Genomic DNA, 22963 nt, shown 5'->3' on the forward strand with positions numbered 1-22963 from the left:
TGATGGGACTCACATAGTATGCTGCTACTTAATGTGAGTAAAGATGGAAGAATATGTCCCTAAGACAGTAATGTGTAACACTGAAATAATTTCAGTTTTGTCACTGCTTATTCAAACATTTAGACATTTTCTTGGCTAATATCCTATAAAAAGAACCGATAACCTCATGTGATCTTCATTTTTCCAATCTAGAAACCTTGTACCCTTTATGACGCCCTAACTGAAGACATCAATCATGTTTTGTCAGTTGTTACCCCTGTTACTTATGTAAGGATACTTGATCAGTTGAAAATCAAATATAGTATAAATGACCTTTTTGTGAACTTTAATGGAAAATCAGATTTCCTATCTGAGAACTTCTGGTGTACTCAGCATCCCACAGTGAATTAGATGCACCAAATTTCAAGATTTCAGTTCAACAGGAATATGGAAATTAATTGTATCAGTCAGGGAGGACCTGATTTCAATCAGTAGACAAAATGGGCTTTGGATAGGGTCCCAAGTGACAGATTAGAAACACTGTTTCATATCTCCTGTACATATGGTATTGTTGTAATTCATTTTTCTGGCCACTACAGAACTATGTTACAGTGGTACTGGCTTAGAAAGCACAAGAAAGACCAGTAATAGATTAATATATTCCACAGTCAGAAGGGATGGTTGTGCTAATCAAGTCTGACCTTCTGTATAATATAGACCATAGAACTTCCCCAAAATAATTCTGTTCATCTTTGAAACAAATATCATCATACTATGACAAGTGATTCTGGGTCAACTAACTTTGTTATCCGATTGTTCCTCAAATATTTGCTGATGTTTGATTTATATTTAATTCAAATACAAATATTTAACACATCCATGTGCTTTCTAAAATTTGACAGAAATGAATAAATTATATAAAGCTAATATTGACAAATAAAGGTTGGATTACTGCTATAATAGTCCATCTGATCCTTGTACCAAGTCAGAAAATGTTATGTAATCTATATTAAAAAGTTGAAGCTACAACACCTTTCCTCCCCCTCCCAACAAACCCAATTGAATTCTTGAATGGAAAGCATACATATGAACCAATACAATATTTGCAATTATATTAAATCCCAGAAGACTTTTTACTTTGGCTGGGATCAAATCAGGCTGTGCTAGTTTAGAGCACCTATAGAGTCTGGGTAAGCAGCATCATGGTGATGAAGAAGCCATTGGGCAAATTATGAATCTACATAGTCCCAAAGCCCCTGAACTGGGCATTGAAAAGATACCACTTTCCACTGTCCACAATTGATGACATCTTGCCAGAACTTTCTAAAGCCAGAATGTTTATGGTCTGATGTGAGGAATGGGTTTTGGCACATAACCCTGGATAAGGAATCCAGCATGCTGACCACCTTTGCAATGCCATTTGGTCACTACAGATAGCTGTGCATGCTAATGGGCATGAGCACAGCACCAGAGAAGATTCACCCAAGTGCAGGAAGGAGTACCTAGGGCAAAGATTATTGCAGATGGTATCCTTATGATAGGTGAAGGGAGCAATGGTTAAGGTGACCAGACGTCCCACTTTTAAAGGGACAGTCCTGTATTTAAGCCCTCCGTCAAGAACCTTACTTTTTCTTAAAATGGGCAAATTGTCCCATATTTTCTGTCTCCCTCGATCAATACTGCCAGGTCCTGCTGCTGGCTAGATGCCAGGCAGCAGCCAGTTATGTGTTGCCTCTGCTGCACACCCATTGGCCCTTTACGTGCTTCAACTCTCTCTGTCCTCGCCCTGCTTTGCCCCTTCATCCCCCCAGCTCCGCTGCTCCTCCATATATCCCCCAGCAAGATGCATTCCCCTCCCAGTGCTGTGAGGAGAACCAGCCCCTGGTTGGAGCACTGAACTGACGAACAGCCTGGCCAGCAGCCTCCTTTCTTTCCTCACTGCCTTTTTTCCTGGGCCAGTGCCCCAGGAAAGCCCAAACCCTCTGGCCTGGGGTGCTGGCCAGGAGCCAAGCCCTGCGTGTGCCAAAGCCCTGCACAGCGCTAGTATGGGGAAGCCTCTCTGCCCCTCAGCTAAGTTCTGGAGTGGGGGTCAGAGGAAATGATTTCCAGCCTGTTCCCATGCGAACCTGCAGGCTCCACAGCAGACCCTGGGTCTGTCCCAGGTGTCCAGCCAGGTGTGGAGGGTGGAGATGGTCAGGTAGGTCGGTCACCCTCCCCCCTCTTCCCTCCCCCCCCCGTGTGAGAGAGGTGTACGAGCATGTGGGGGGGGGTAGGGTCACCCCTGCCTGTTCTTAAAGATAAGAAGGTAAATAAAAAGAATCCGACTACACAGTATTTATTTTTAACAGAATCTCAGTCAACTTTATATTAATTTAATGTTTGTACTACATAGTTCTGATTGATTGCTGTTGAACTCACTTGACTATGAGTAATTTTACTGGGTGTCCCATATTCAGCATAGGGAACAATGGTCACCCTAGCAATGATAAAGAAGCTGAACAAGACCATGACAGAAAGTGACAAGCTTTTCTAGAGCAATGCAGTGTCATTAACAAAACTGAGCCCAGAAAAATATGCTACTCAAAACTGTGAGGTGACATACATTGGACAGCTACTCAGAATATACACGGAGACTGAAAGCAGATCCCAACAAGATCAAGACAGTCAGACATGCCAGCTCCAGTGGATGTAAGACCAGTATAGCACCTCATAGGAATGATAAGTTTTCTCTCCAAGTTCTGTCCACACCTGGCTGCAATAGCAGAATCCATATGTCAGCTCACAAGACAGGATGTTGAGTAGGAGTGGACAGATCCCAAACAGCAAGAAATTGATGTACTAAGATGGGTGAAGTTGAGTGCCTGGTGTTGAAGAGGATATTGATATAATAGGCATCACAGAAACTTGGTGGAATGATGGTAATCAATGAGATACAGTAACATCAGGGTACAAAATATAGGAATAGGAGTATGTTGTGCTGGTGGGGATGTGGCACTATATGTGAAAGAAAGCATAGAATCAGATATCAGAATATTAAATTAATCAATTTGTACCATATAATTTGTTGGTGGAAATTCCTTGCTTGGAAATTAGGAGTATAGCAGTAGGAGTATACTAGCGATTACTTGACCAGGATGGTGACAGAGATTGTGGAATGCTCAGGGAGATGAGAGGCTACAAAAAAAGAGAAAGTTGAAATCCTCCTTTATTATTGGGCTATCTCCATATGTCAACTGAATTTGGGATGCAGAGAGAAAATTTCTAGATACCATTAATAACTGCTTCTTGGAACAGCTAGTCCTGGAACCCACAATGGAAGAGGAAATTCTTGATTTAGTTTTAAGGGGAGCACAGGATCTGGTCCAAGAGGTGACTGTCGCTGAACAGCTTGGTAATACAATGCAATTAGATTTAAACATACTTGGAGGAATACCAAAGAAATCTGCTGCAGTAGCATTCAAATTCAAAAGAGGAAGTATACAAAAATGAGGAAATTCATTTAATTTCAATTTAACTGACCATCACAGAAGTGAAATGCCTGAAAGCAGCATGGAAGCTATTGTAAAAACACCATAGAAGTTCAAACTACATGTATACCCCAAATAATAAATAATAATAATAATCATTCATAATAAAAAAGGTAAGAGGATCAAAAAGGTCCCACGATGGCTATATACCAGAGTAGAATTGGTAGGGGCAAAAAGGCATCATTTCAAAATTAGAAGTCAAATTCTAGTGAGGAAAATAGAAATCAGCGTAAACTCTGCCAAGTCTAGTGTAAACATTTAAGTAGGCAGGCCAAAAAAGAATTTGAAGAGCAACTAGCAAAAGACACAAACTAACAGCAAAAATATTTTTAAGTACATCAGAAGCAGGCAGCCTGCCAAACTGTCAGAGAAGACATGGAACAACCAATGTGTTAAAGAAGCTCTGAGGGTAGGGTTACCGTATGTCTGGGATTTCCAAGATGTGACCTCTTTTTTTGGTCTTCTCATCTCCATCTGGGAAGATTGTTAGAAATATGAACAAATGTCTATGATTTGGTATTGCCACCCTTACTTCTGCACTGCTCCTGGCAGTGGGGCTGCCTTCAGAGCTGGGTGTCCAGTGAGGGGCAGCTTCTGTACACTCCACACCCAGTTCCCTCTCTCTCTGGCAGTGTCCTCTATTTGGGAACTGGAAATATGGTAACCCTAACTCAAGGAAGACAAGGTCATTCCAGAGAAACGAAATGAATTATTTCTATTGGTCTTCACTGCAGGGGATGTGAGGAAAGTTTCCTCAACAGATCCATTATTTTTAGGGGACAAATCTGAGGAACTTTCCCAAACTGAGGTGTCAACAGAGGTGGTACTGGAAAAAATTAAACAATTACACTGGTCTACAATTTTTGAGAAGTCGTCTGTTTCAGAGATAAAATGTGCTATTTATTATATATTTTGATGTGCTGAATTCAAATATGACAATTAAAACAACTGATTGGCTACTGTTTCTAAGATATTTAAGTTTTTACATTTTATGTCTATGTATATTGTGTAGATAGTAGAGTTTTAATCATAAATTGTAAACCTAGGTCTTTTCATGTGTTTATGGTTGCTTTACATGATATTTCACCTGTCCTGTTTATATAACACTTTAAAAATCAGCAAAAGGGTTATATAAATAAAATTTATTATGAAACAAAACGAAAAAAACTATTCTGTAATAGTTTAGTCCTATTCAGTGTCTACTCGGCGCTTCTTGGCTTGTCTCTTGTATTCATTAAATGGAGCATTTCTTGTCACTGTCCAGCAATAGTCTGCAAGCATTGATGGGCTCCATTTGCCCTGATAGTGTTTCTCCATTGTTGCAATGTCCTGGTGAAATCGCTTGCCATGCTCGTCGCTCACTGCTCTGCAGTTTGGTGGAAAAAAATCTAGATGAGAGTGCAAAAAATGTATCTTTAGTGACATGTTGCAACCAGGGCTTTTGTATGCCTTGAGGAGGTTTTCCACCAACAACCTGTAGTTGTCTGCCTTGTTGTTTCCGAGAAAATTTATTGCCACTAACTGGAAGGCTTTCCATGCTGTCTTTTCCTTGCCACACAGTGCATGGTCAAATGCATCATCTCGAAGAAGTTCATGAATCTGAGGACCAACAAAGACACCTTCCTTTATCTTAGCTTCACTTAACCTTGGAAATTTTCCATGGAGGTACTTGAAAGCTGCTTGTGTTTTGTCAATGTCCTTGACAAAGATCTTCATCAGACCCAGCTTGATGTGTAAGGGTGGTAACAAAATCTTCCTTGATTCAACAAGTGGTGGTTGCTGAACACTTTTTCCTCCCAGGCTCCAATGACTGTTGGAGTGGCCAATCTTTCTTGATGTAGTGGGAATCTCTTGCACGACTATCCCATTCACAGAGAAAACTGCAATACTTTGTTTATCCAGTCTGCAGACCAAGCAAGAGAGCAACAACCTTCAAATCGCCACAAAGCTGCCACTGATGTTGGTCATAGTTTATGCACCTCAAAAGTTGTTTCATGTTGTCATAGGTTTCCTTCATATGGACTGCATGACCAACTGGAATTGATGGCAAAACATTGCCATTATGCAGTAAAACAGCTTTAAGACTCGTCTTCGATGACTCAATGAACAGTCTCCACTCATCTGGATTGTAAACAATGTTGAGGGCTGCCATCACACCATCGATGTTGTTGCAGCCTACAAGATCAACTTCCATGAAGAAGAATGGGACAAGATCCTTTTGATGGTCACGGAACATGGAAACCCTAACATCACCTGCCAGGAGATTCCACTGCTGTAGTCTGGAGCCCAACAGCTCTGCCTTACTCTTGGGTAGTTCCAAATCCCTGACAAGGTCATTCAGTTCACCTTGTGTTATGAGGTGTGGTTCAGAGGAGGAGGATGGGAGAAAATGTGGGTCCTGTGACAGTGATGGTTCAGGATCAGAAGTTTCATCCTCATCGTCTGACTCGAGTGAGAATGATTCTAGTGCATCAGGAACCGGCAGTCCTTCTCCGTGGGGTACTGGGCGTATAGCTGATGGAATGTTTGGATAATGCACAGTCCACTTTTTCTTCTTTGACACACCTTTCCCAACTGGAGGCACCATGCAGAAGTAACAATTGCTGGTATGATCTGTTGATTCTCTCCAAACCATTGGCACTGCAAAAGGCATAGATTTCCTTTTCCTGTTCAACCACTGGTGAAGATTTGTTGCACAAGTGTTGCAGCATATGTGTGGGGCCCACCTCTTGTCCTGATCTCCAATTTTGCAGCCAAAATAAAGGTGATAGGCTTTCTTAACCATTGTAGTTATACTGCGCTTTTGTGATGCAAAAGTCACTTCACCACAAACATAGCAGAAGTTATCTGCATTGTTCACACAAGTACGAGGCATCTCTGCTCACTTTGGCTAAACAGAAATGTGTCCCTTTGCAAAATCAAACACTGACAAATAAGAGAGCACGACACAGTATGATTTCTAGAGCTGATATAGGGTAATTTGTTCAGCAGAGTGATGTAAGCTTCGTTATGATTGCATCATCCATGACTTCTAGGAATAACATGATGCAATTCATATCATGTTTGACGCAATACCAGCTTCAGATTGCATCATTCATTGTTTTGCCAAAAAAGCAAGTACCTCAGGTTCATGTGTTAGGTGAAGAGATAAACACCACTTCCTCCATACCAATCATGATTTCATAGACCTCCATCATATCTCCCCCACCCAGCCATCTCTTTTGTAAGCTGAACAGTCCCTTTTATTTTAATTTTTCCTCAAACAAATGTGACCCTTCTGCCATCAGACACAAGGGCCAGGTTCAGTATCTAGGGGTTACTTTTCAACAATACAACACAAAACCAGCTCAAGCCACCACCAGTGACCTGGGACAATTACACACCACCCTCTGGGCACCCCTAAGAGGCAGTACTTCCTCTCTTGCAAGCACAGAGTCTGAGTGTAGCAAAAACTTTTAATAAAAGGAGGGAAGTAACTCAGCATTAATTTGGGAAAACACTGCATCTAGGGTTCATAAACATGAGCAAAAGACCCACCCCAAGTAAGTTGGGCAGTGTCCTTTCCCCTCAGTTTCTTAAGTGCAGCAACCCAAAAGTCCTTTTAACACGCCCATCCCTTCTCTGCACCCCACTCACAGTTGCTGTCCTTGGCCAGTGCAGCCCCAGAGCTTAGAGGTTCATCCACAGAGTTCACCTCCCATCCTGGGTGGAAGGGGTAGGAGGCACCTTACACATGCTGCTGCTCAGGTACTAGTGCATCACCTCAACGGCCCAAGGATAGAAACTGTGATTTCAGCTCTGCAGCATGTAACAAAATTTTCATTTGAGAGAGAATGGGGCAAATGGTGTCTAGGACCCTTAAATGGGGCACACAACACCCGATACAAGTACCTGTCCCCACCCTTTCTCAACTCATTGGGCTTTGGAATCCATGTCCCCTGCCTAAAAAGTGCCGTTCAGTTGAGGGTGAGTCCCTCCATTGGGGTATGCCAGGTACAGTTCTGCTGCCCTCGGTTTACACAAGGATAGCAAGCCTTTATTACTCCTGCCCCAATAACAGGGAGACTGGGGATCCAACACCAGCCATAAGTGATCATTTGGGAAAGAAATCTCATCATGCTGAGCACTTAGGAAGGGTGGGTGTGTCCAGTCAAATGAGATCAGATCTTGAAGTCGTTTTCCATAGCTCACCACTAGATGTCAGGGGAGAGCTCATTCAAACTCTGCTTACCCAAAGGTTGTTCCATACTTCTGATCACTTTTGTTGCCCTTCTCTGTACTTTTGCAATTCTAATATATCTTTTTTTGAGATGGGATGACCAGAATTGCATGCAGTATTCAATGTATTTTTATAATAAATGAATTTATATACTGTCATTATATTTTCCATCTTATGATCTAGACCTTTAATAGTTCCTAACATTCTGTTAGATATTTTTGACTGCCACTGCACACCAAGCAGATGTTTTAAGAGAACTATCCATAATGACTCTGAGAATTTTTATTGGGTGGTGACAGCTAATTTAGATCTCTTCATTTTGTATGTATAGTTAGGATTGTGTTACCCAATGTGCATCACTTTACATTTATCAAAAATGAATTTCATCTGCCATTTTATTGCTCAGTCACCCACCTTTGTGAGATCTATTTGTAAATCTTCGCAATCTGCTTTGGACTTAACTATCTTGAGTAATTTTGTAGTGGCTGCAAACTTTATCACCTTACTGTTTACTTCTTTTTCCAGATAATTTATGAATATCTTGAACAGTTATGATCCCAGTATAGAACCTTGGGGACCCCATTATTTACCTCTTTCCATTTTGAAAACTGATGATTTATTCCTACCCTTTGCCTCTTATCTTCCTTCTCATGTAGGAACTTCCCTCTTACTCATGACTGCTTATATTCTTTAAACTTTGTTATAGTAAGTACACTGTATCTATTTGATCACTCTCATTGATTCCCTCAGAGAATTCTAATAGATAGTGAGTCATGATTTCACTTTTGAAAAGCAATGTTGACTTTTCCCTAACATAGGTGTTCAACTGTGTGTCTGCTAATTCTGTTCTTCACTATAGTTTCACCAATTTGCCTTTTACTGAAATTAGATTTACCAGACTGTAATTGCAAGGATCACATCTGGAGCCTCTCTTTAACAAATCAGCATTACATTATTTATCCTCCAGTTATCTGAGACAGAGGCTGATTTAAATGATAGGTTACATACCACAGTTAGTAGTTTTGCAATTTCATATATGAGTTCCTTCATAACTCTTCAGTGAATGCTATCTATCCTGGTGACTGATTACTGTTTAATTTATCAATTTATTCCAAAACCTCCTATTGACACCTCAATCTGTGAAAGTTCCTCAGATTTGTCACCTAAAAAGAATGGCTCTGTTGAGGGAAATCTCCCTCGCATCCTCTGCCATGAAGACTAATGTAAAGAATTCATTTAGCTTCTCCACAGTGGCCTCATCTTCCTTAAATGCACATTTAGCAGCTCAATTGTCCTGTGCCCCCTCTGACTATTTGGCAGGATGCCCGCTTCTGATGTACATAAGATATTCTTGCTGTTACTCTGTGTCTTTTGCTATTTGCTCTTCAAATTCTTTTTTTGGCCTGCCTAATTAAATTTTTACACTTGTCTCACCAGAGTTTGTTCTTTTCTATTTTCCGCATTAGGATTTTACTTCCAATCTTTAAAAGACGTTGCTTTTTCTAACAGCTTCTTTTATGCTGTTTAGCCATGGTGGTATTTTTTTTTTTTTTGGTCCTGACTTTTTTTTTATTTATTATTGATAGGGGTATATAGTTTGAGCATCTATCATGGCATTTTTAAATATTCCTGCAGTTTTCAGGGATTTCATTCTGGTGATTGTTCCTTTTAATAGCCAATTTCTGTTTAGGTAGCCTCATTTTTGTGTAGTTCCCTTTTGAAGTTGAATGTTGCTGTGGTGGGTTTCTTTGGTATTTCCCCTCCTCCAAGGATGTTTAAATTTACATTTTTGTCTCTGTTACTGATTAGTTCAGCTACAGTCACCTCTTGGACCAGGTCCTGTGCTCCCCTTAAGACTAAATCAAGAATTGTCTCTCCCTTTGTGGGTTCCAGAACTAGCTTCTCCAAGAAGCAGACATTAATGGTGTCTAAAAATTTTATCTCAATCCCATCCTGAAGTGACATGTTCCTAGTCGATATGGGATCAATATTAATGGGTTTTCTGTTTTTTTGGAGCCTCTCATCTCCCTGAGCATTTCACATTCACTGTTGCCATCCTGGTGCCAAATGATTGCTAGTATATTCCTTCTACTATACATGTAGTATTCAAGCATGGAATTTTATCAGTACAGATTCTAGGGTACTGCTTGAATCATTTAAGATTTGTACTATATTTTCTTCTATGGTTCCTTTCACATTTAGTGTCACTCCCTCACCAGTATAACCTAAACTGTCATTCCTAGACAGAAATAAGCCCGTAGGGACTGGGAACAGAGATTAAGGGGAAGACTTCAGAGGAAATAAAGGCTGAAGCACCTTTTGTTTTTTTTTTCAGATTTTGGTTATGGAGTCTTGTATGAGTTTTTGTAATAAACAAGCCCCAAGAAGGGTATTGAGTCAAGTTTCAAGAGTGCCTGAAGGACAGATACTGGCTTTAGGGTGACCAGATAGCAAGTGTGAAAAATCTGGACAGAGGGTGGGGGGTAATAGGCGCCTATATAAGAAAAAGCCCCCAAAATCAGGACTGTCCCTATAAAATTGGGACATCTGGTCACCCTAACTGGCTTACTGAGATGGGACACTGAGACAGGGAGTACCCGTAGCACTACAGTTAAGCTCAGGAGGGGTGCTAAAGAATGGTCATGTCATATGACACCCTAAAAAAAACCCACCTGGTTTAGAGGGAAAGTGAAGGCAACTATAAAAGTAAAAATGGGGGAGAGGGAGAAGTATTTCCAGAGTGAGGCTGATTTGCTGTGTGCCATGGAAAGAAACAATTCAAGGTTATTGTTGGCATTCGCGGAGCAGCTGCACACAGGGGCTTGCCAGTTTTTGGCCTGAGAAACAAGTCTTGACTGGTAGGATTGTATCATTATGCAGGTAAGATATGCATGAGCACTGGCTGCAAAACTTTTGCATTTAGAAAGACACATTCCTGGAACAGCTCACCCTGACCCTCCAGTGCAGTGACACCAAATTGAGACCTGCAGTCATGGTGGAGAAGTGAGTGTGGATTGCTGTGTGGAAGCTTGCCATGCCCGATTGCTATTGTGTAGGAATCAATTTGGAGATGGAAAATCCACGGTGGGAGATTGCTGGATTGCAAGTGTACAAGGTCATTAATCACATCCTACTATGAAGGACTGTGACTCCGGGCAATGTGTGCAAAATAGCGGATGGTTTTGCAGCAATGGGGGTTCTCTAACTGCTGGGGGAGGAGAATAGATGGAATGCATATTCCTATTTTGGCATCAGATCACCTTGCCACTAAATACATCAACAGAAAAGGCTACCTTTCTATGGTATTGCAAGTGCTGGTGGCTCACCAGTGTCATTTCACCAACATCAATGTCAGGGCCAGCTCCAGGGTGGAGGTCCTTTGCTCCGAGAGGGAGTGAGGGACCGTCCGCTGAATTGCCGCCGCATACCTGGATGTGCTGCCCCTCTCCGAAGCGGCCACCCCAAGCACCTGCTTGCCAGGCTGGTGCCTGGAGCCAGCCCGGTGCCTGGAGCCAGCCCTGATCAGTGGACTGCTCAGGGAAGGTGTATGGCACACACAACTTTAAGAGCACACCCCACCAATGTATCTGGTGAACTAATTAAGTTTCCATAAATAGACTTTGTTTGCATGGGGTTGGAATAAGACATTGAAAACTGAATGAAACTTAATAAATACAGGGAAAATAACATTTGAAGGGGAAAGACCAGTCATTTCTATTTCACAAACACATACACTGACCTGTGAGACATGGTTAATTTATGTGCAGCTGTGATGGTCTGTACTCTCTCCCGGGGTGGAGTGGTATTGCACTGGCCCCAGATGCCATGTGGTCTGGGTATGGCATGTAGGGAGATGCCAGAATGCCCTTCTCCATGGGCTGCAGGGGGAGGCAAGCACAGACCTGTTGAGCCTGAAGGTCAATCAGAGACCATAGCATGTCTGTGTGCTCTCTGAGAAGTGCAATCATCTCCTGCTGTCCATTTCTCCTATCCTCACTATCCCTGTCCATTCTGTCCCTAAGTGTCATCCTCTAAGACCTCTGCTTGGTATTCAAAGCAGCAGAGGCTTGCAGGATCTCCAGGAACATGTCATTCCCTTGTATACTCATCTGGGTGAGCTGTTCTGCTGGTGGATAGACTTCACTTGTGTACTTGGACTTGCAGAAAGCCTTTGGCAAGGTCTCTCTCTACAGGCTCTTAAGAAGTAGAAGCAGTCATGGCTGTGATGCTGACAGGCCAGGTGCCAGTTCATGCCAAGACCCGTAGGTCTCGACTGAACATTGATTCCAGCTTTGTATTTGTCAGTCTGGCTAGTATTGTTAAAATGGGAATTAGAATTATAAAAATATATTTAAACTTTATGAAATGCTTGTATGTAGCTGCATCCATTAATCTCACTTAGAATATCTGTATACCATGTTATAAGGAAATATCTGAGTGTTTACATTGTAATCCTCTGTAAATGTGTAAATCACCAAATAAGAGAAAGAAATTAGCTTGTGTAAAATTCTGGCTTCCAGAACTTGGAGTCATCATGAATAGTTCTCTGAAAACATCCACTCAGTGTGCAATGGCAGTCAAAAAAAGCTAACAGAATGATAGGAAACATTAGGAAAGGGATAGGTCACAAGACAGAAAATACCATAATGCTTCTATATAAATGCATGGTATGTGAACACCTTAAATAGTACATGCAGATTGTCACCCCATCTCAAAAAAAAAAAAAAGTATTAGAATGGGGACAGATACAGAGAAGGGGAAAAATATTAGGGGGGTGGATCACCTTCTTTATGAGGAGAGATTAAAAAGATTGGTTCTGTTTAGGTTGGGAAAGAGATGACTAGGAGGGGATATGATAGAGGTCTATAAAATCTTGACTGGTGTGGGGAAAGTTAATAAGGAAGCATGATTTACTCCTTCACATAACACAAGAACCAGGCTCATTGGAACAGAGGTGTGAAGGCAAGAAGTATAACAGTGTTCAAAAAAGAACTAGATAACCATTGATAGACTTGTCCTCCATGAACCTATTAGCAAAGATAGCAGGGATGAACCCCACGGTCTGGGTGTCCCTAGTCTCCTTTTGCCAGAAGTTGGGAATGGACAACAGGAGATGAATTACTCGATTGCCTGTTCTGTTTATTGCCACTGAAGTATCTGGCACTGGCCACTGTGAGAAGACAGGATAAGGGGTTAGCTAGACCATTGGTCTGATCCAGTATGACTGTTCTTAAGACCCTGGGGATCTCTGCTTCTGTTTTGTAGCTCCAGCCTTCTGAGAGTCCAAACAACAAAAGAGATGAAAAAAAATCGTGTCAGCTATCTTTATTTGCTTCTTCCAGAATTTAAGCTGATAGGATGAGCTCTTTTGTACTTGGCCTTTTTCATGGATGTGAATGGGCGATTAATGAATTCTTTGTAGCGTGATGTCCCACAATCACCCATTTAGTTTTGATAGGCCTTTTTGATGAGCAGGCGACAATCCCTCCTGACAGAGCCATTTTTTTTAAAGTTATAAAGCAAAAACTTGTTACCTTATCATGTGATAAAGGTATTATACATGAGATTAATGCATGCAGCAATTTATAAGCATTTCATAAAGTGTATACACTAAACACATTGTTATAAGTTCACTTACCAATCTTATCCCTACTACAAAAAGTGAAACAGGCAGGTTTCCAGCAATGAATTTTTCAGTGCTCAGCTGAGGCCTAAAGCCTGGGCAAGAACCGGCACCTAGTTTGCCAGCATGTTATCCTTTAATCATCTGGTACAGAGGCTTATTGAATAGTTTACACACGATAGTTAGTACTTCAATTTCATATTTGAGTTCCTTAAGAACTCATGGATGTATACCATCTGATCATGTTGACATATATATATTATAATACAAAGAAGAATGATTAAAATTATTCAGGTGTATGCTCCCATGCAGCAAGTGGAAGACAAATAAATTGAACATTTCTACCAAGAGCTGAAGGAAAAGGTCCACATACAGAATTATCCAAGAGGTAATGCAATAGTAGGTGGAAAGGAGAGAGAAAAATATATGTGGGGAAATTCGGCAAATGTGTAAGAAATGATAACAGAACATGTCTGGTTGCATTCACAGAGGCAAACAGTCTCCACATAATGAACATGATATTAAAAAATAAATGTGTCAGCAAGGGACAATGAAAAGCCCAGATGGAGTCACACTGAATCAGATTGATTATGTAATGATGGATACAAGAATCTTCTATGATGTAGTAATAATAGGAGAATGAATCGTTTTCACAGGCTTAGACCATGGTATGTTGCACATAAAACTATGCGTTGACAATGTCTACGAAGACAGAGAAGAGTTGAGAAGCCAGAAACCAAAGCAAAAATGGCACTTCAACGAAGCACCATTTGCACAGAAAGTGAGTGAAATGGACCTCGAGTATAAGGTCAACAAAGATAGTCGATGAGGATGACAAAGAGTTCATCTCACAGATAATCTTGGCAGCTAAGACGACAAGGGCACTGAAAATGCTGGGATGCAAGCAGAGGATCAGTGACAAAACTGTGAATCTAATGGTGAGGAGGGCACACATGAAAGTAGAAGAAAAAAATGGGCAAAGAATACAGAACACTGTGCAAAGAAATTCATGTGAAGATCAAAGAAGACTGTGAAGACTTTAGAAAGAAGAAATTTAGAGGGGTGGCTGAAAAGAACAAGAGTCTGAAGAAGGTAGAAAGAGATGGTAGGCTGGAACAGATTATCCTGGTAGCGCTGAAAGAAGAAAATAGTGAAAGAACATCAGAAAGGAGCCATCTACATCAATAGAAAGCATGTTCCAGATGCATGGAAGAAATCGAAAACAATACTATTGATGAAGAAAGGTGATCCAGAAGAACTGAGCACTCCTCTCAGAAATGTATAAAGTCTTCAACCGCATCATACTCAATCGGATTAAGAAGGATCTTGAAATAAACGAAAGCAGAGAACAAGCTGGTTTCTGCTCAGGTTATCTGACAATTGATCACATCCTCTCAGTTTGACAGTTCATCGAAAAATGCAGGGAATACAAAGTACCATTGTGTATTGCATTTGTCAACTACAAAAAAGCATTAGACTCAGTAGAGATTAACATTGTACTCAACACACAATGAAATTGAAATCGACTCGACGTACATCCACCTGCTGGAAGAAGTTAACCACAATTGCTCGACAGATATTATTCAGTGTCCCCTGCATTATTACTATACGCAGAGGAGTCAGACAAGGCAACACAATCTCACCAAAGCTGTTTGCAGCAGTACTGAATTTGCCGTTCAAGAAATTGAACTGGGAAGAAGGAATCAGAATTGATGGAGGACAGTTAACATATCTTCTCTTTATTGATGACTGTGTAATACTGGCAAAGGACACAGCAGAACTGGAGAATAAATTGCAGCAACTGCAAACACTTTCGCATGATATTGGGTTGGAAGTGAACATGTCAAAGATGAAGTGGATGTGGAATGAGCATTGTGCAGAAGAAATCACTGTAAATGGGAAAGAAATTGAGGAGGTTGATAAATATATTTACCTGGGTCAGTAGCTGAGCAGAGAACTCATTTGAAGAGGAATGCAGTAGAAGGCAAAAGGCGGAGTGGGCAAGTTTAAACAAAATAAAGATGTCTATTGGATGATTAACTGCCCATGAAGAAAAGGAAAGAACTGTTTAACTCCACTGTGATGCCAGCAATGATATACAGAGCAGAAAGCTGGTCAACGACAAAAGTGGAGGAAGAATAATTCACTGTCACCCAAAGAGCAATTAAAAGGCAAACGTGTAAGATATCGCTCCATGATTATATACCAAATGAGGAGATCAGAAGGTGTACAGAGGTGACCAATGTAATCCAAGCAGTGTACGACGCAAAGCAAAGATGGGTGAGTCATGTAGTCCACAGGCAAGACAATAGGCGGACAACCCGCATCAGCGACTGGATCCCCAGAGATCACAAGCGACCACTGGGCAGACCAAAAACGTGCTGGGCCAATCCCAAGATGAAACTCTTTGGCCAGAAATGGAAAGAACATGCTCGCAACAAAATAGAATGGTGTGGTGTCGACTTGCGTTCATGGAGGGACAGACGGACGAGGACAAGTTGGACAAAGGTGAAGGAGATAAGGAAGTGCTTCTTCACACAATGCACTGTCTATCTGTGGAGTTTGTTGTGAAGGCCAAAAGTAGAACTGGTTTAAAAAAAAATAAAGTTTATGGAGAATAGGTCCATCAAAGACTATTAGTGAAGATGGTAAGGGACACAACCCCAGGCTCTAAAGTTTTGTTTTGTTTCGTTTCTGAGTGCAGTTATGTAAAAATAATTTAAAAAAAATCCCTCAACATTTCTAAGTTGCACTGTCACAATAAAGAGATTGCACGACAGTACATGTATGAGTTGAATTGAAAAAATAATATTTATGTTGTTTCTCTTTTTTCCAGTGCAAATATTTATAATAAAATATAAAGTGAGCACTGTAAACTTTATATTCTGTGTTTTAATTGAAATTAATATATTTGAAAATGTAGACAAACATCCAAACATATTTATTATACATTTAAATTTTAATTCTATTATTGTTTTAGGGTGCCATTAACACTGCAATGAATTGTGACTATTTTTTAAATCTAGTCAAATTGTTTTGCGTTAATTGCTTGCATTAACCGCAGTTAATTGACAGTCCTAGTCTTTATATAAAAATATAAAACAAATGTGGAATAACAAAATCACTGAAAGAAACTTTTTGTTGGTGCTAAGTCATAACATCAAAATAAAACATTCTTACTAGCAAAGTATCCAAAAGGTGCCTTATGATGGGGTTTATACCTGGGAGTGGCAGAGAAAGAGTTAACTGGAGCCAGAGAGCAATTAGTGCACTCAGTGCAACTGGAGGGTGGAGCGGACCCAATTTAGGATTAGACCCTCCTCGTGAGTGTCTGGGTTGCTGAATTTAAGAATGAGTTCTAGCTGAGAGGAGTGATGGTGGCGATTAGTAGAGGAAGCACTTCAGGGCAGTAGGAGGAAAGTACATCTGGCATCTTCTCCTGGGAGAGGGGAGTCTTGTTAAAGGGCTGAGACAGACACTGGGGAGCTCTTGGGGTAAGCCTTGACAAATAGGCAAAATGACAGAGAGGCATCCTGCATATTGGGTTTCAGGAGGAAAGACATGGACACACAGAGAGACTTGAGAGCCAGTTAGGAGTTGGGACTCCAGGAATGAAATTCTGGGAGATGTTGCTTGGTACAGGAGTTGAAAAGAACTCTGCGTAGCCCAGGAAGGGTAAAGAGTCTGGGCAGGAGTGAGCTCAGAAAGAGACTGGGGAAAGCACCTAGAGACAGACCAACGTAGGAAGTGGTTCAGAGAAGCAGCAAGGAGTCTGTGGGAGCAGACCTGTGCTGCTCGATGCACAGTCCCTAGGTTGGAACCCAGAGTAGAAGGAGGGTCTGCATTTCCCTACTGGCCACTGAGGAAGGTAGCAGTGAAAACCCTTGATCTGAGGACTATTGATTCCAGATTGAGGCTGCAGACCTAGTTTAAGGTAATTGGACTATTTTGTGAGACAATCAGTTACCCTGGAAGAGATGGGACTGAAAGAAACCTGGTCAGAGCATTAAGTCATTAGAAGAAGACCACCATTGCAGGGCCAGAATGCTTCTCAACAGTGGGTGCCAGAAGAGGAGAGCCTACTACATGCCCAGCCATGATGAGTTAGTCACTCCATGACATGCTGCAAAAAGTATAAAAAATACACAGTTAGACATCCATGCCAAATGTTGGCATGGTTAGTATAATTCAAAATAGTTTTACTACTTAGAAGCCACCTATAGACTTGAGGTGACATGGACTAGCCTGGCCTCCTGCAGTCCACGGGGAATTAATCCCAAGGGGCCACCAGGTAGAAGTTTCTGCCAGGATAAGGCAGTTTTAACCTTAATCTCTGTTCTCACAGATGCTCAGAAGATGGTGTGTGCCAATAAAGGAAACTAGATGGATAATTGTCTTCGGAGGGTCATAGAAATCCTGCTGGTTGTAGGTTGGGTGGTGCTGACACCTGTGACCTTCCTGGTAGAGAGGAGGTTGAAGATGCTGTAACCTTCCTACTGCAACATTTCACTCTGGAGGTGAGGTGTGGGAGCAATAATTGACAAAGCTGGCACAGGCCCTCTGGTGAATCTATGGTATAGAAAACAAAAACAGTCCTCTTTCCCAGAATTATGACACTAGTTTCAGGTGGATTTGAGAAAGCAAATAGTTGCCATAGTAATATCTCATAGCTTGAATAAAAATAGCAGTGAATGTCTCTTGCTCTCTCTTTATTGAGTATACCTTACATTCAATAGCTCTACCAAAAATTTAATTTGGATATTTCTATTACAGTCATACCAATTGACAATTGCAAATATATTTATTCATGTTTAAAAACTAACTAAACTATTATCTCCTCAATAATTGCATCATTCCAAATTCTGCTTTCATATGCACGTCAGAAGCTGCTATTTAGATAGCACTCAGCTGTGGGTAAAACAAGGAATCTGATCCAAATTCCACTGAAGTCTTTCCATTCATTTCAATGGACAGTGAATCATGCCCTAAGCTTGTATAATATAATATGATAGCTCGATGCTGAAAGGAATTTACAGGCCTAATTCAAAGGCCACTGAAGACAAGGGAACCTATAACCATGTACACTGCTATGGGGTGCTATAATGTACACTAGTTGGCAAAGTTCCCCAGGTGACTGAATGTCAGATGAAGATCCAGAGCACACAACATTCTAGCCAAACCTGTTCTACACACTTTCCCATCCATGAAATGCCCCTTTGGTGAAAGCTACCTGGCTTTATGCATGATGGAATCTTCTCCACACTTGAATCCCCAGCCTAGGAGGATGTGATAGATCCCCACTGCCTTTGTTCCACTCAGTAGTGTACAGGGACTGTAATAGGGAAAGGATACACCACAATCCCCAACTTTATTTATTTGGTACTTTGCTTTATATTAGACAAAAAAGCTGCTCCAGGCCAATGGGGGCTGCGGAAAGTGGCGCGGGCTGAGGGATGTGCTGGCTGCAGCTTCCTGCTGCCCCTATTGGCCTGGAGAGGCGAAGCGTGGCCAGTAGGAGCCGTGATCAGCCAAACCTGAGGATGCAGCAGGTAAACAAACTGGCCCAGCCCGCCAGGGTGCTTACCCTGGCGAGCCGCATGTCAGAGGTTGCCGACCCCTGATCTAAAATTTGCAAAATACTCAAATCAGAACATGCAACATAAAAATCTTTAGTCACCTGTCCCCTATATTTATGTTTAGGGACAATTTTTTAAAAAGTCTGTGACAAGATGAAAGTTTTGAGCAAGTTATAGTACTGTGGTTCTAAGGAAAGGCTGTGCGATAACATAGTAGTATAAAATGAAAAATCCCTGCCACCAGCAGTAGATAGTTTCATTTTATGAGCAGTCAATTGGTTCTAGAAAGCTGTCTGGAGGGAACAAGTTGGCTGATAACTTGAAATTAGATCCATTATCAAGCACTGTTGTGTGACTTCAGTCAAAAGTAAGTAGTAAAATTTTAAAATCGACACGCTATATTATGAGACAGGCAGCCAGTGGAGTTCACCTGGCAGAATGGTAACTTTTCATATAAGCTTAAGATGAATCAGGGAAGACTGCAGCAGTCCAACCCTAACAACCTCACATGAGAGCAATTATGAAAATTGTTGTTTTTTTTCTTGTTTGTTGACTTTGTATAAAACATATTTTGGAAGAGCCTACCTCTATAAAGTTAAAATACTCTCAATACACATTATTAAATTGTATGTCTTGTGTGTATCTATTTTTAATTGAAAAGAAAATAAAAGCATAACTTAATACATATATAAAACTCTAAAAGCTATATGTACTTATTATAGATTTAGTTTAATGCTATGTAAACAACATTTAATCTTCTTCCAAAATATGCCAGTTTCTCCCAGGTTAGATGGTCTCTGAATTTTAAAGACATATTTCTTTTAAATACTGCCTCCTTTATTGTGGTTACATAGATTAAGTCTCTCATCCAATTTCTAACTGATACTTTCCTTTGCCATTTATTTCATATAATTTCCCCATGAAATTGTAGGAGAGAGAGTGACAGGTCGAGTATTAACTTCTGAGTAAATGCTTTCAGTGATACTTAACGAATGCCCTTAAGGAGTTAATATCTGTTTAATATTATCTGAGCACAACTGTCATTGTTGCTTGATACTTTTGTCAACACAGGCATTCCCAAAAAGCAAATGAACAAAACTTCCTAGCAGGTATGACTATAGGGACAGTTCAGAAACTCCCTCTGGTTTGATTTGGTGCTGCCTTCTTAGTTTCACCTAGCTAAGGTTATTTAATATATAAAATACAGCTGGAATTGATGGAGACTTATATGGAATCTGCACATACATCTTAACACTTTTTATTCTGTACTTATGTTATCAGGCCTTTTTCTCATTTGCTGTTAATTGGTGGCCCTATCTAGTGCCTAGGATTTCATTCGAAATGTATACATCTCAGATTTCATGTTTCAAAAACCATAAGCACTCTTTGCTATCTACTATTGAATGTTGTTGTTTATTTTTTTATTGCTGCACATCACTGAAGGCCAGATCCACAAAGGGATGTAGAGTCCTAAAGCAAAGATTTAGGCACCTAGGCTCCAATTTTGTATATCTGTTATCCCCCAAATGCCTGTCAATTACTGCCTATCTTGTGGACCTACATTATTTCTGTTAATGTCCCCAAGGTGCCTGTTTCTGCCTCTGGGCATGCCTCCTGCTGACTCAAGAAGATGTTCAGATGTTTATCTCATGCCTAAGCTCCAGTATGATTCTCAGGCAGGAGAGCACCCATCTTCTCCTGGTTTATCTTGCCTGTAAGGCTTGATCTAGTAGGTATGATCAGAGCATGCCACACAAAACAGCCTGGAGTAGAGAAGGAGGACTGCCTTCTAAGCTTTAGCTCAGACAATAAGGTACTCACCTGAAATGTCGGAGATTTAGTTTTGCCTGCTGAGAAGGGATTTGAACAAAGGTTTCCCCACTGTTGGGTGAAAACTAAGATCAACTTTAATTTAGACTTAAACAGTTTTTTAGTTTTTTTATTTTATATGTTTTAAGGTAACGCTATTCTCACCTATGAATTACATATACATGCAAAAACAGATAAGGCAAGATAGATAAATTACCTTTCCTGGGGATAAGGCGATTCTTTTCAAATCTCTGGTCTCTATGTTCTTCCTATGTATTTTCTCCACTCTCCTACTGTCAAACATCTTTTTATCCCCTGTTCCGTAACTTTGCACAGACTCAGTTTATCCCATTACCTCATTTGAGTACCCATTTAACACACTATGCATAAATCACTATAACTTTAATATTTTTGCTTATCGTGCTAAAATTTTCTTTTATCTGCTATCAACCTGTTGCAGGATCTTTAGATTATGTATTAATTATACATAATTAATTACTTAAGAATCCCCAGTTATCATTTTGAGGGTTGCCAGGTTCTTGCCCCAAGATTAGGCCCAGTACTATTCAAATTATTATACAGTTGGGAACCTGATGTGCACAGTTGCAACACTCACAGTATAGGAACTCTTCTATATTTACAAATATAGTTTATTAATACATTTAGCACCGTCACAAACACCCAACTCAGTAAGGTAGATAGAGACACTACAGAATGTACCTCTGCATATCCACATACTCACACCATCTCCTGTAGAACAACCTGAAATGTTCACCATCCTCTTCCTCCTCACCATCCTCTTCCCCCTTATCACCAGTGGCCATCATTCTGTCACGTCCCAAGGACTACATCTCTCCTACTGCTCCTAGGCTGGGATGCCACTTTTATAATATGTTACACTGACGCGGTTACGTTTGATGCATATTCAGTAGGGGATTTTTTCCTCTTTTCCTTATTTGTAATTCCTCACTTTACTGATGTTGGAGTGTCTTTTTCCTATAGGTTAGTATATCAATGATCTCAAGTTATCATATGTCCGTTAGTTACCATGGCCCTTTTGTGGTTAGGCATCACATTTGTTATTTCTGTCCTAACTGGTTATTTCAGTTCCTTCCAAGTTGTGGCATATCTGTTAAGTTTAAAAGGGTAAGAATTTAGGAAAGCCCCTATGCCAACCTGCTTTAACGCATCTTCTATGTTAAAGGTCGCAGCTATACATGGACCTTATGCTTTAGCTCTTCACCATCTATCTAGGTGAAAGGTCCCAAACGTATGTTTGCTAACTTTACCTTAGCTCACCATACAGGATGTGGCCTGCAGGTCCCCTGTGTTACAACCAAAAATATACTGTAATATAGGCCCATAAACCTATTATAAAATAATCAAACCCATAAGAAAATAAGAAACTTATAAGAAAAGATATATAGGCAAGCAAGCAGGCTAGCCTTAAATGTATCTTACATGCATCAGTTCGTTGCCAGGATATTTCTGTGGTTGAATTATTTACCTGTGGTCAGAACTTCCCCTTGAACTCCATTTTCAGCTCCCCAAATACTTGGGGTTTTCAGTTGGGCTGTTTATCTGTTCAAAGTTCATAGGTCTCAAGCCTTATGCTAACTTACTGAAGCTAATGTCTTACAGGATACCAGCCTATAGGTTTCTTGCATTACTGCTGAATATAATGCAAAGCAGTAAATATAATTGTAGTGAGGTGAGACCAGCAGGAGCCATCGCACCAGTGAGTCATCTTGGAAATTAGCTCTCCAGCATATGGAGCGCCTCCTCCTGGCCAGCATCTCACCTACTGCTGGCCTCTGTGTCCTTCCCAGATGCCGGTGCCCCTTTACCTTGGTGTGCTGGCCCTGGCAGTGCCCCCACACTGTGGGTCTCCCATCCCAGGGGAGCCCCCAACCCTCTATCCCCACCTTGCCTAGATGGCTACTGCCAGTCATCATCTAGCCCCCACTCACTGGGGCAGACTCAGTCTGTCAACAGGTTGGACATGCTGGCTTTCCCTGAAGCCCAGTACCTCTCTTTAGGCCTTGAACAAGGCCTGCAGCCTGGGGAGTTGCCCAGCTCCTCTTGCCTTTCCCCAGCACTGCTCTACCTCTGTTACCTTGCTCCAAGGCAGTTAGGTCCTTCTCTCTCCACCACTAGAGAGAGACTCTTAGCTCCTGGCTCACAGCCCTTTTATAGGGCCAGCTGTGGCCTGATTGGGTTGTGACCCCAG

The 22963-nt window shown here is 41.0% G+C and overlaps 1 pseudogene; it reads left to right on the forward strand.

Annotated features, from left to right (window-relative positions):
• The first annotated feature begins 11941 nt into the window (after window positions 1–11941).
• On the forward strand, window positions 11942–15919 carry LOC128838457 (uncharacterized; annotated as a pseudogene).
• The last annotated feature ends 7044 nt before the right edge of the window (window positions 15920–22963 follow it).

This window comes from Malaclemys terrapin, chromosome 1, assembly GCF_027887155.1.
Source record: "Malaclemys terrapin pileata isolate rMalTer1 chromosome 1, rMalTer1.hap1, whole genome shotgun sequence".
NCBI lineage: Eukaryota > Metazoa > Chordata > Testudines > Emydidae > Malaclemys > Malaclemys terrapin.